This window comes from Mercenaria mercenaria, chromosome 7, assembly GCF_021730395.1.
Source record: "Mercenaria mercenaria strain notata chromosome 7, MADL_Memer_1, whole genome shotgun sequence".
Classification (NCBI taxonomy): Eukaryota; Metazoa; Mollusca; class Bivalvia; order Venerida; family Veneridae; genus Mercenaria; species Mercenaria mercenaria.
The window spans coordinates 22,532,085-22,544,980 of NC_069367.1; the positions used below are offsets into that span (position 1 = coordinate 22,532,085).

The 12,896-nt window shown below is 35.9% G+C and overlaps 1 long non-coding RNA gene across 1 annotated transcript; it reads left to right on the forward strand.

Annotated features, from left to right (window-relative positions):
- Positions 1-2,905: 2,905 nt before the first annotated feature.
- LOC123551079 (uncharacterized) lies at positions 2,906-12,406 on the forward strand. Its single transcript, XR_008371640.1, has 3 exons — positions 2,906-3,242; positions 5,104-5,294; positions 11,065-12,406. It is a non-coding gene; the product is annotated as an uncharacterized LOC123551079 (long non-coding RNA).
- The last annotated feature ends 490 nt before the right edge of the window (positions 12,407-12,896 follow it).

Genomic DNA, 12,896 nt, shown 5'->3' on the forward strand with positions numbered 1-12,896 from the left:
CACTGTGTACTAGCATAAGAATGACGACACTATAGAAATGTGCACGATGCATTTTTCAGCAGTGTTAGTTCGGCCCCGGGGCATGTTCGGCATATAATTATATATAGCGCGTGAACCAAGATAAAAAGCTGTCATCAATATTGTGACGTCACTTGTGAAGCTTTTATCAACGTAATTACAAAAATGGCCGCCGTGTGACGGTTTATGTCGTTTTGGAACCGAAACTTCATTTTTTCAATTGGTGAGTAAAATTTACACATCTATTTTAGTTTTTACTTTTCTTGAGAACTGCTAAGATTCAGATTTAACTTTTATATATGTTTTATCATAGGTTACTGGGCTTTAATATAAAACCATCCACATTTCATTTTTCTGCACCATGCAAGGAGGTGCCACGTGAACATTTCGTAAATGCTGTCTGGGGCTAGTTCGGCCTTTTGAGAAGGGGCACGTTCGGCCTATAGCCGGACTTGCCTCGCACTAACAATCTATTGGCCGGCCTATTTTACTAATGGTTATTGTTTTATTCCTCATTTATTTATTACAATAAAGCATTTGTTCACATGCAGATCTAGCAAGTTGAAATAATGTCTGGCATTTATATTAAGATTTTCATTATCAAGTTTTAACGTCTAGTAGAATTATAGTCGTGCATGGGTTAGATTTTCATTTGAGAAATGCTGTTTAGTTTTAGTCTTGAAACAGTTGCAACTATAGATCTACATGCAATTATAATTAAACTGATAATACAGCTTTTTTTACTTATTTATTTCAGAATTAACCATGGTGCGTACGTACAAGAAGAAAAGTAGCGACACCACATCAGAAGACGTTTTGAGAAAAGCGTTAGATCACTACAACAGTACTTCTGCTGGATACAAGAAAACAAGTCAACTGTTTTTTGTACCACGCTCAACCCTACAAGATTATGTGAAAAAAAATCGACAAGTCACCCGAGCCGGATAAAGCTACATCAAATATGAAATTCGGGTATCAAAGACCCAGACAAGTGGAAGACTACACAAAGCAAGTCACACAAAACAACGAAACAGACAAAGGGCTACCGAAATCTAATAAACCAATAGAAATCAAGAAAAACCAAAATCAATTCAAGGAGTAAATCGAACAGAAAACAAAAAGGAAACTCAGAGTTGTGACGGATATTTTTTGCTTAGTATGTCGTGAGAGTTGGGCTAGCAGTAGACCTAGCGAATAATGGATCGAGTGCACTGTTTTTATGCCCCCGGCATCTACTGATGCAGAAGGCATATAGTGATTGTCCTGTCCGTCCGTCCGTTTGTTCGTCCGTCAGTCCGTCCGTACGTGGCTAACCAAATGGGACCGTTTCGTCTAGCATCAATATCCCTTACTAGAATAACTTGATACGAATGTAGATGTAACATGTGACCATTTCTCATCTTCAGACATCACCTGACCTCAGTTTGACCTTGATCTTTTCCTCATTTTGAACTTAGGTTGCTTTATATGGGCCATCTCTTGGTTAACTAAGTGGGACCGTTTCGTCTAGCATCAATACCCCTTACTAGAATGACTTGATACTAATGCAGATGTACCCTGTAACTATTCCTCGTCTTCAGACATCACCTGACCTCAGTTTGACCTTGAACTTGACCTCGTTGTGGACTTAGGTTGATTTGTATCGACAAGATGCCGGGGGCATCAAGCGTTTATTGAACGCAGCTTCTTGTTTAAAATATGGGCACATGTAGAATATGCAGACACAACATGCATAACTGTGATTCTGATACAGATAAGAGCAAAATGAAAAGAAGATATACTGAGAGAGTTTTTTTTTACGTTCAGGGTTTCTAGACTTGTGGATTCAGGAAAAGTTAACTGTTCAAGTTCAATGTTCAAGTTCATGTTTAATGTTAATATAAACACACAAGCTGTTGTTCAACGTAATAAAACTATAGGTGTTAGAGTTATAAATATGTTTTAATTTGTCAATCTACATATTGGTTCCGTGATATACTAACATTGCATAATAAAGTCTCGACAAGCCGAACTTGCCCCGTGGGGTGGCCAAACTTGCCCCTTCACGGGGCAAGTTCGGTCACCTTGACCTGATCACTTTGAACAGAAATTACCCTTATGGAGATAAAGAAACACTATAAGGAATAGGGGGAGTAGTACAGTCCCATCATATTTTACTTAAATATACATTTTCAGAGATCTGGCTATATAAACCATTTATAGATTGTGCTTTTTCTAAAATGGGGCCGCACTAGCCCCGGTCTTCCCTATATATATATATATATATATATATATATATATATATATATATATATATATATTTTTTTTTTTTTTTTTTTTTTTTTTTTTTTTTTTTTTCAGCAAAGCAAGCATAACGTTCATGGCAGTAGCCGTTGTATCTATTATAATTCATCATAAAATCCGTATTTGTAATTTTAATGCATTTTGTATGAACTTAATCGGGTCACTGTAGACGAAGCGGTAAAATCTGGTTAAGCAAGACGTGTTTTTCAGAGGTTTTAATTTTGAAGGTGATGTTCATATGGAGAGCAAGGTCATTCCGCATATTGGGTCAGTTTGTAGGTTTTGACTCAAGGTTAAATGAGTGTGGGTAGATCTATTAACTAAATTGGTCATCTTTAAACTTAAAAAAAACAAAACGACATTTTATGGTCGTACATATCTCGCATAAATACCATATCTCTTTCTTAAAACATGGGGGAGTTCTTATATAAGTGATAATCCACAGTTTTGAAACAGTAGATTATCATTTTTATTTTTCACTGTTTTTGCCGAAATAGTTCAGGTCCTCCGTCGCGATTGAAGTCAAATTGTATACCGAGCGTTATGAATACCAGGGACCATAATGACGATGACGTCGTTAAAATGACGTCATTTGTGTTTTGCTTTCTGGCCCCGCTTTCACTAACGTTCTCAAAGTGAGAAAATTCTCAGCTCAAGATTTTCTCAGAATAGTCTGAGAATTGTCTCAGCTGAGAAATTTCTCAAGTTGGCTTTCGCTAAACTTTTTCTCAAGTCTTGAGATTTTTCTCAGCTGAGCCGTAATTTTTTAAGACATAAGCGGCCAAACATCCAAGGAGCCGCGTGAACTTTCCCACGAACACGAGTGCATAGTTGGGGGCAGTGGATTTATTCATTTATTGAGACGAAATGAAGCGTTGAGAAATGTTCATAAACAACATGTACAGTTTCGGGATATATCCAAATTGTATGTTTGTACAAAGGTATGGCAGTGTATTTTCAATATTATAATTAATCAGCCTCAAAACTGTCACTTTTGAACCAATCAAACACACAGTCGAGGGTACTACGTCATATTGCATGTGTTTTCTTTACCAAATATGGGATTAGGTAAACACAGCCATATGTTGTTACACTACGTGTGACAATTTTATGTTATCGGGCATATGTTTATGGGAATCCAGATATTAATTACTGCAATTAGTGTGTTCATATCAATGACTGCAGGGACATACATAGCTATGCATTCTCTACTGTAGGCATTTAAAACTTTGAACAACACAATTTGTTCACAATACTCACATTCTATTTTGTAGGAGATATCAAGCTTCTTTTTCAAAAGCATTTTGTCATTTCTGTCATGATTACAAATTAATTCTGTGTCTAACGTATTTCGCCAGGTACTCTGTGAGTTGAAAGTGCTGCAAACCATGTACATTGTTTTGAAAATGCAAAATGAAAGTGAAAGTAGGTAGAACTGTCAAAATGAAAAAAAAATGCAACACTTCAAAAAATATAAAAGTTAATTATATTTCATTAACCATAGTACCAAGATAAGTATGTTAGACACACAACAAAAACAAATTTAGAGAAAAAATGTGTTTGAAAAAAAAGATTGACATTTCTACAAGGTAGAATGTGGACAGTTAGAGGTACATGTGTTTAAGACAAAATACAAAGTATAACCAAACAAGGTGACCTTTATAGAAAGTACCTGTTACTTGTTTATATGTGCTATGAATATTATTGGTCTGTCAGGTATAATTTCCATTTATGAAAATTTACATGAGGGGGTCTCGAGAAAAGGCTTTACATGATCCTAGTTCTACTTTTCATTAATTTTCTACTTTCACTTTCAGTTTGAAATGTGTTCCATTTTTTTTTTAATTACATTTTGGCAGCACTTTGGTTTAAACATATTTTATTCGTCTATATACAGCTACATGAAAAAATATTGAACACAACAAAAATTAAAAGGATTAAGCTGAAAGCAGATTAATGCTTACTGAAGCTTTTTCCAGCACTTTCACCCCCCCCCCCCCCCCGACTTCTGAATAACCAATATGTTATGTTAGACAATAGTATAAACATTAGTCTCACTTGAGATGCAAACAACAGGTGTCATATATAGGCCTAGCTTATTCCTGTTTTTAAATGTTGCAGGTTTGTAATATATCATAACTTGAGACAGGACTATATAAAAACTATTTTTGACACAAGCATGGTAACAAAATATATTTTTGAAACAGACGTTTGAAAATCTGTATGACAGTATAATAGCATTTTATGATGAGAAATTTCCAATCAGTAGAACATATATTTGTATATTAAAGCTTTTCCTTCTTTTTCTGTACACTTCTGTATATTGTAGATCTAAATAGAGACATAATATGAAATTCCTCAATAAAATGCTAAAATATGTTGTTGTTTTTTTGAAAATCATTATGAAAGAAAAAGCTATTTCAATTGTAAGGCATCCCTGAAATGTCACAGATTTTGATAATGGTTTTAAATGTTCATTGTCAATGCATATGTTTCAGAGTATGCTATTTAATTTTATATGTTTATATATTTTATATGTGGTTTATATAATACATACCCACACACAATTTTATTAAGATTCTTGTAGATATAATAATTATGTAGCTAATAATTATAAGCTTATGTACATACACCCAATAACCATTCATCTTGTATACCTAAGGCTCAGACTTAGTGTTTAAGATTTTCTATATTATCAAAATCTTTGACAATGTGTAATCTAAAGATTGATATTCCTTCTTATAAATGGAATAAGGTATATTTAAACCTGGTTACAGAGCAATTTTATATAATTTATATCAGGTCACAGCCTGCTGATGAAGATCCTCAGCTTATACAGAGGTCAGGCTTGAGCTATGTGCTGATTCAAAAGATGCTAATGACAGTGGATAATCCATTCTGAATTGTTCTAGGACCATTCACCAACGTTTAAAAACACTGATGGAACTGATGGCAGTAGGTGTACTGGTGTCTGGCCTGTGATTTCAAGTATAGTATGTATTGACTAAGTTAGTCTCAATGTTTCCTAAATTTGCAAACTCTATTATAATTCAAACCATGCTAGATTTTAATTTTACTCAAAAGGAAATAAAGGAGAACAATAAATAAAATCATGCTTGCAAAATATACAGAAACCAAATTGATACCCTGAATGGAGGCACTTCATTTACAAACATTTGAAATGGATCTGTCTGAGTTTGACCAAGTATTGGTTTTGGTTTGAAACTTTCACTTACGATAATTTGCATGCCTAGCTCAGAATATAAAGCACTAGACTATGAATCAAGAAAAGTTGTAAGTTTCATCCTTTGGCTATGCATGCAGTTTGAGAGAAGAACATGTCTGAAGTCATTTTATTTCATAAATTTACTTACGTGATATTACATTCAGGATTCCTTGTTTGGCCTACTTTCTAACCCGCTCGCAAAAACGGAAACACGTGTTATTATCTCCCTTTGTTTACATTCCCACAATGCAATGCGCACCATGCGAGAGCACGAGATGTTGCCTCCATTATTTCAGTTTCTTGTTTTCGGCGCTACAGTCAACATTGTAGCTAATTTACAAGTTTCTACAATTCGCTCGCGGTGTTTGTTGGTAGGTATGGAATCGGATAGTGAACAGCCAGAGGCCAGAATACCTGCCGTAGAAGAGAAAGACGAAATTAGTGTAGAAAAACTTTCTGATTCGGACTCAGAATTTTCGACCACGCACTCGCAGTCATCTGCGTTGTCAGTGCATTCTCATGCGGGGACAGCCCCAAAGAAGCATTCTAAGTCTAAATCAAATATAAGACTCTGGAAAAGAAATTTAACCAGTTAGATGAAAAATTGAACGGGGTTTTTGCCCCAATTGGATGTAAATTCTGCCACGTCAAAAAAGTCAGCAACACGTGGTCCGTCGTTGTCTTTATCCGAAAATAGTGACTCTGAAGGTCAAGATTTGAGGGAGGACGTTTTGTCCTTGCATTCTAACAGTAATTTTCTGATGGTGAAATTTCTGACTCTAATGATGATAATTTGAGTGGTGAAACAAAAAAATGCTTGTTTGACACTTTCGGGAAGATGCAAAAGTGAAGTCAAAACCAAAGCCACAGGGTTTTAAAATTTGATGACTCCCAGAAGGAAGTTCTTGAGGCTACTTACAGGTGTAATTCTCCAAATCTTTTGACTGCTTTTTCTGAGGACACTCTTGACATTTTCCCCAACTGACGAGTCTACAGAGACTTTTTTGCAGGTCCCACCACTTGGCCCATTTGTGGAGAATTGCCTTATCAAAAGACTGGTAATGAAGCTGCTTTTTCTAAACACAAAGTCAAAGGCCTTTTTACTCAGCCCTGTAAATCTGTGAGCGTATTGCCTATAAGGGTCAACATGCCGCTCGTCTTGGAAGGTGATTCAAATGTACATTCGCAGAGCTTAGGAAATCTGTTAGAACTAGTACAGTTGAGCAATTCGACAAATCATCTGCAGTAAAACAGATCAACGATGTTTTTGCAATGTCAACAAAAGGGTTAGAACAGCTCGGTAGAACAGCTGCACTGCATCATATTATCAGGAGGTCTCTCGCTATGTCAGATACTGCTTGTATGACCTTAGTAGTGCAGGGATTTTAGAAATTTGCTTTGCGAGGTGATGGGCGTCTTTGGTGGAGATCTCGATGTTTTTTGTTGAAAAACAGAAAAGAGAAGAAAAAGCAGCTAGAAGATTTGGTACCTGATATACAACGAAAGAGGAAATTTGACATGAATATGTCAAGTTCAAGTTCATTTGCTAAAAAGGGCAAGTATAGCCATGTAGGGAGGTCTTCTTCTCCTAAACCAGCTTCATCTTGGCAGCCAGGGAATTTTCGTATCCCCAGAGTACCACAGTCTAATAGATACCAGAGCAGACAGTCGTCCTATTCAAAAGGAACCACGAGAGACACTTTCCGCAGTAAGCTTTCTTTCCTCGGGAAGAGGACAGGGGAAAACTGGGAGACAGTGACTCGGTAAATATATTAGCAAGTTTCCAGAGATACCTGTTGGGGAAGACTTACTCATTTTCTAACAGAATGGCAAAAAATAACTCGAGACAGATGGGTCTTAGATGTGATAAAAGAGGGTTACAAGCTAGAGTTTTTACAGAAACCTCCTTTTTTAGGAATAAAAACAACAAAAGTAGTACCAAAACATCGTCATATTTTTCGAACAGAAATTCAAGAACTTTTAAAACAAAATGGCAATCGAACTTGTAACCCAGAATCACAAAACAGGTTTTTACAGTACTCTGTTTCTAGTACCAAAAAAGAATGGAAGTCTAAGACCAGTAATAAATCTAAAACCCCTCAACATGTATCTCAAGAAATAACATTTCAAAATGGATACTTTGAAAAAGGTTCTAAATCTCGTCGAAGTAGGGGATTGGAGCATAAATCTAGATTTGTCCGATGCTTACTTCCACATTCCAATATTCAAAGCTCATCGCAAATTTCTCCGGTTTTGCTACCAGTCAAAAGTTTAACAGTTCAAGGCTCTATGCTTCGGGCCAACTTCAGCACCACGAGTGTTTTGCAAAATAATAGCCGTGGTAGCAGCTCATTTGAGGAAACAAAGCATTCGGTTAGCAACGTACTTCGACGACTGGTTAGCTCTAAATCAAATGAGACCAAATCTGATAAAAGACCGTCAGATTTTGCTCCATCTTCTATTTCGACTAGGTTTCATAATAAACAAAAAGAAATCAATTCTAGAACCAGTTCAACAGATCACTTACATAGGCAGTCTTTTTCAGTTAAAAGAAGGGTTGGTATTTCCAACTCCAGAAAGAATAAGTGGTATAAAAGTAGCTGTGAAGAGAATTTTACAAGGACACAGCACAGCTTGGGATTTTCTAGTTCTCTTGGGGAAAATAGCATCTTGCCTAGAATTAATACCCAATGCAAGGTTGTTCATGAGGCCAATCCAACTTCATATGCTCCAAAAATTGGAGTCCCTCCAGAATGGAACTAACTGTCCAACTTCCTGTTTCTCCAGTCCTAGTAAAACATTTGAACTGGTGGTTACAGGAAGCAAACATTCAGAGGGGTCGCTCTTTTCAACGAGTCTGTTACAGTACGATCATAACCAGATGCCTCTTCGTCGTGGGGTTGGGGTGGCCATATGAACAACCTTACTGTGCAAGGCGTGTGGTCAAATTTACAGAAACTCCAACATATCAATTGTTGGAGATGGAAGCTGTGTATTTAACAGTGAAACATTTTCTGCCTCACCTGAAAGGAAAGTCTGTTTGATAAGGTCAGACAACACAACAGTCATCCAGTATATCAACAAGCAGGGCGGGACCAAGTCAGTCCATCTTTGTTGACAGGCTTGGAAACTGTGGTGTATGGCCATATCAAATCAGATCTCTCTGAAAGCTGCATTTGTGGCAGGTGCACGCAATGTCTTAGCAGATACTTTGAGTCGACATTGCCTGAAGGAAACCGAGTGGTCCCTGAACAAGACAGTGGTGAACAGTTTATTTCACTTTTGGGGTCGCCCATTAATAGATCTGTTTGCGACATTCAACAACAAACATACACCCCTGTTTTGTTCATGGGTTCCCCACCCGAAGGCCTTTGCAGTGGATGCCCTGTCCATTGTATGGCAGAACATGTATGCTTATGCATTTCCACCAATACAATTGATACCCAAAGTTCTGAGTCACATGCTTCAGTTCAGTTGCACTCTGTTGTTAATAGTACCACACTGGCCGAGACAACATTGGTATCCCAGTCTGTTACCACTACTCATAGCTTGCCCAGTAGAGTTACCAGTACATGCGAATCTGTTGTCTCAAGCAAACGGTCGAATAGTTCATTCAAACCCCCAGGTACTAAACTTGACTGCATGGCTCATATCGACAGATGTCAAAAAGCAAAAGGCTTTTCTAAACAGACAAGAGCTCTTTTGCAGCCTCTTGAAGGTCATGCACGCAGAAAGACTACAAGTCTAAATTCAAACAGTTTAGTAGCTGGTGTGGTGAGAAACAGATTGATCCGTATTCGGCTTCTTTGATTGAATGTGCAGATTTCTTGTCATTTAAATTTCACCAAGGTTGTTCATAAAAAACTGTCTCAGGTTATAGGTCAATGTTCTCTTCAGTATTACAGTCTGTAGATGGGCATGCAGTTGGACAACATCCAACAATTATACGTTTGCTAAGGGGTGTTTTCAATTCTCGTCCACCACTTAAACGACTTGTTCCTGAATGGGATTTGCCTTTTGTTTTAGATTGCTTACGAAGATCACCATTTGAACCCCTCAGGGATGCACCATTGAAGTTCCTGACCCTGAAGACTTTTTTTGGTCGCCGTCACATCATTCCGAAGATGCAGCGATATTCAGTCTATGACCTTGGGAGAAGGCTGTGTCAACGTTCAAAGTAAGGGTTTGTTTTTTGTACAACAAGGACTGTCAAAGCAAGACAGAGCAAGTCATACCCCTACTCATATCTTTATACCTTCATTTCCTGACAACAAGCTTCTAGACCCAAAAAGATGTGTGGCATATTATCTCAAAAAAACTGAGAAATTTAGACATAAAGATGGCAAAGATGAAACAAGACTTTTTCTTTCTGTTAAAAAACCTCATAATCCAGTTTCTTCTAAGACCATATCTAGATGGATTTGTGACGCAGTCTAACTTGCTTACAAACAGAAGAATCAAAGTGTCAAGGTCAAAGGTCATTCGACTAGAAGTGTGGGACCATCTTGGGCTTTATTCAAGGGTGCATCAGTGAGTCAGGTTTTACAATCGGCAGATTGGTCAAGGGAGACCACCTTTATAAAACATTATTTGGCGGCAACTAACACAGATTTTTTAAATGTTTGAACAAAGTAGTGTTCTTTTTGTAACTGTACCAAGTTACCGGTTTATTGTTTCCGGCGGGTTGCCAGGATTACAGTGGATTTTTACATTAATTAGTTAAATGTACATACTGGTTTAAAGTGGAACTGTTATTTGATGCGGACACATTAATTGATCTGTATATAGAATATTGTGAAGAAGTATAATAATACTTGAACTGTAAGAAGTGTAAATTATCTTAGTGTTTTTCAAGAAGAAAAATTGAAGATGTGGAAACAGACCCACCTCCATTACAACTGCTTTGAAATCATAAAGAATCCTGAATGTAATGTCAGGTAAGTAAATTTATGAAATAAAATTGAAAATTTTCAATTTGTATTTCAAGTTAAGATTTTATGAATAAATTATACTTACCTGACATTATATGTTTACCCTCCCACCTACCCCACTCAGTTTCCATGGTGACTGTAGCGCCAAAAAGGGAAACTGAAATAATGGAGGCAACATCTCGTGCTCTCGCATGGTGCGCATTGCATTGTGGGAATGTAAACAAAGGGAGATAAAAACACGTGTTTCCGTTTTTGCGAGCGGGTTAAAAAGTAGGCCAAACAAGGAATCCTGAATGTAATGTCAGGTAAGTATAATTTATTCATAAAATCTTAACTTGAAATACAAATTTTTCAATTTGTCCAACATTTCTTACTCATTTACAATGGGAAGTTGTCTGTGAGCACAAGTCATTTCTAGTAAAGAATGCAGGAACACTTGTTAGGTTAACTGAACACCTTTACATGACTGAAATACTATGGCAAAATTGAATCATATCGAAACAAAAAACAAAAAAAAAAAGGAAATTTTGCTCCATAAATGCATAACTAAAATAAAATTTGTGATAGTGTACTGTATATAACATAGAAAAAACAATTTCTTTTCAGATTGATGTACCTCCTCCTGATGTATCTTCTTGAATACAATATATCTGCCATATGGAAGGAACAAGCTGCAAGATATACTGTGGAAGTGGGGGCCTATGTAAAAAACATTTTATTTAAAGAATATAAGAAATCTGACACTAAACTACTGAAAAGGTGCACAGGGGACATTTTTGTGTGTATAGACTTTCATCAAGATTCTGAGAAAGTTGATTTATTAAACAAAAATAAGTCATATTGTGTCTTCAAAGCTGAAAAGATTAAGATCTTAGGAAAACATTTGGACTCAAGAAAAGTAATGGGGTTATGAAACTAGTGTTCAACATTTAAATTGTTTTTGTTTTTTTTCACTACATTTTGTGAAGAGGGTTCCATCACAAGATGTGACATATTGGTAAGAATGAGATGAAGTTTATAAAAAAAAGTATTTTGCTTTAAATGTGCAGACTTTAAGTTACATAAAAATCAAAGCTGTAACAATAAAGCTTGATTAAAAAAACACACTGTTGAAAACTAGCCTTCATGTAAATGTCACACTTTTTTGGGTGCCCAGGGGACACAATTAGCTATATAATTTAATATAACTTTAACCCTTAGGCCCTTGCTAAATTTCTATAATGAACTTGTCCGTTTTACAATTTGAACAGTATTATTAAGTGTTAAAGGGGTGCTAACCAAAAAGATACTGACTGAATGGCGAACAGTGCAGATCAAGATCAGACTGCACAGATGTGCAGGCTGATCCTGATCTACACTTGTTACAAAGGTAGGACCAACCATGTACAGCATGATAAGGGTTAAAACTGCTTGAGCCATTCAGCTGAAAATTGCAAACATTTGTTGACTACATTGATTGGAATATGTAATTTGCCCCAAAACACTTTATAAAACTAAACCAAATTAAAATAAGGTGAGTGAGAAGAAAAAGCTTAATTATTTAAAAAAAAAACAATATAGTCGATAGATATACATTGTTGAATACATTATCTTTGTTCACATTAAATTTAAATGTGGCTGCCACATTGTTTGTTAGGAACATAAGACACATTAATTTCTTGTTTTCGAATTTTAATTATCGCATTTATGTGTCAAAGATTGGCATGGGTGAAAATGTTACTGAAAATATTAAATCAGTTTTATTGATTAACTCCCTTTTTGGCTTGTGCAGTATAAAGTCATGTGCATCATTGAAAGTATATGTAGTACTTTTCTAACCAACTGATAAACATTCTATTTTTGGAAAGTTTGTTGCATAAAGTTAAAGGAGGTTTTTTTGTATGAAATTTATATGGTGTAGGCCTTTAAGCTGTTTACTTTAAAAACCACCTTGTATTTTTGATAATTTCTTATGTAATTAAGTCATTTCTAATAATTTCTCTTTTAACTGACCCTGAGTGGCAGTTCTTGTTAACTACAAAACCATCTACTATCATTGGTTAACTAATTATTGGAATAGTGAGCATTTTAACATTGTTTCATCACAATGCTCTCCTTTATGGGAATAGGGAGGCAATAGCACATTTAACTATTAAACTAATTATTAAACTATGTCATTTGAATGAAAACAGCCTTAGACACACCTGAAAATCAGATAAATTTGAAAATACATGCAAAGTTTTAAAAATGTTTTGGATTTAAGTTATAATATTTTCTTATTTTAATCTTCAGTTGGTTATAAATGCAACCGATTGTTTTTATCAACATCTGTTGTCAGGTGTGTTTCGTCCCAATTTAATTTTGTTACCCATACAGTGTTTCCAGGACTCATCAGTAAGAGAAACACCATCAACTTGAGTCAACAACATAACTTTTAACATGTGAACAGAAGTTAATAA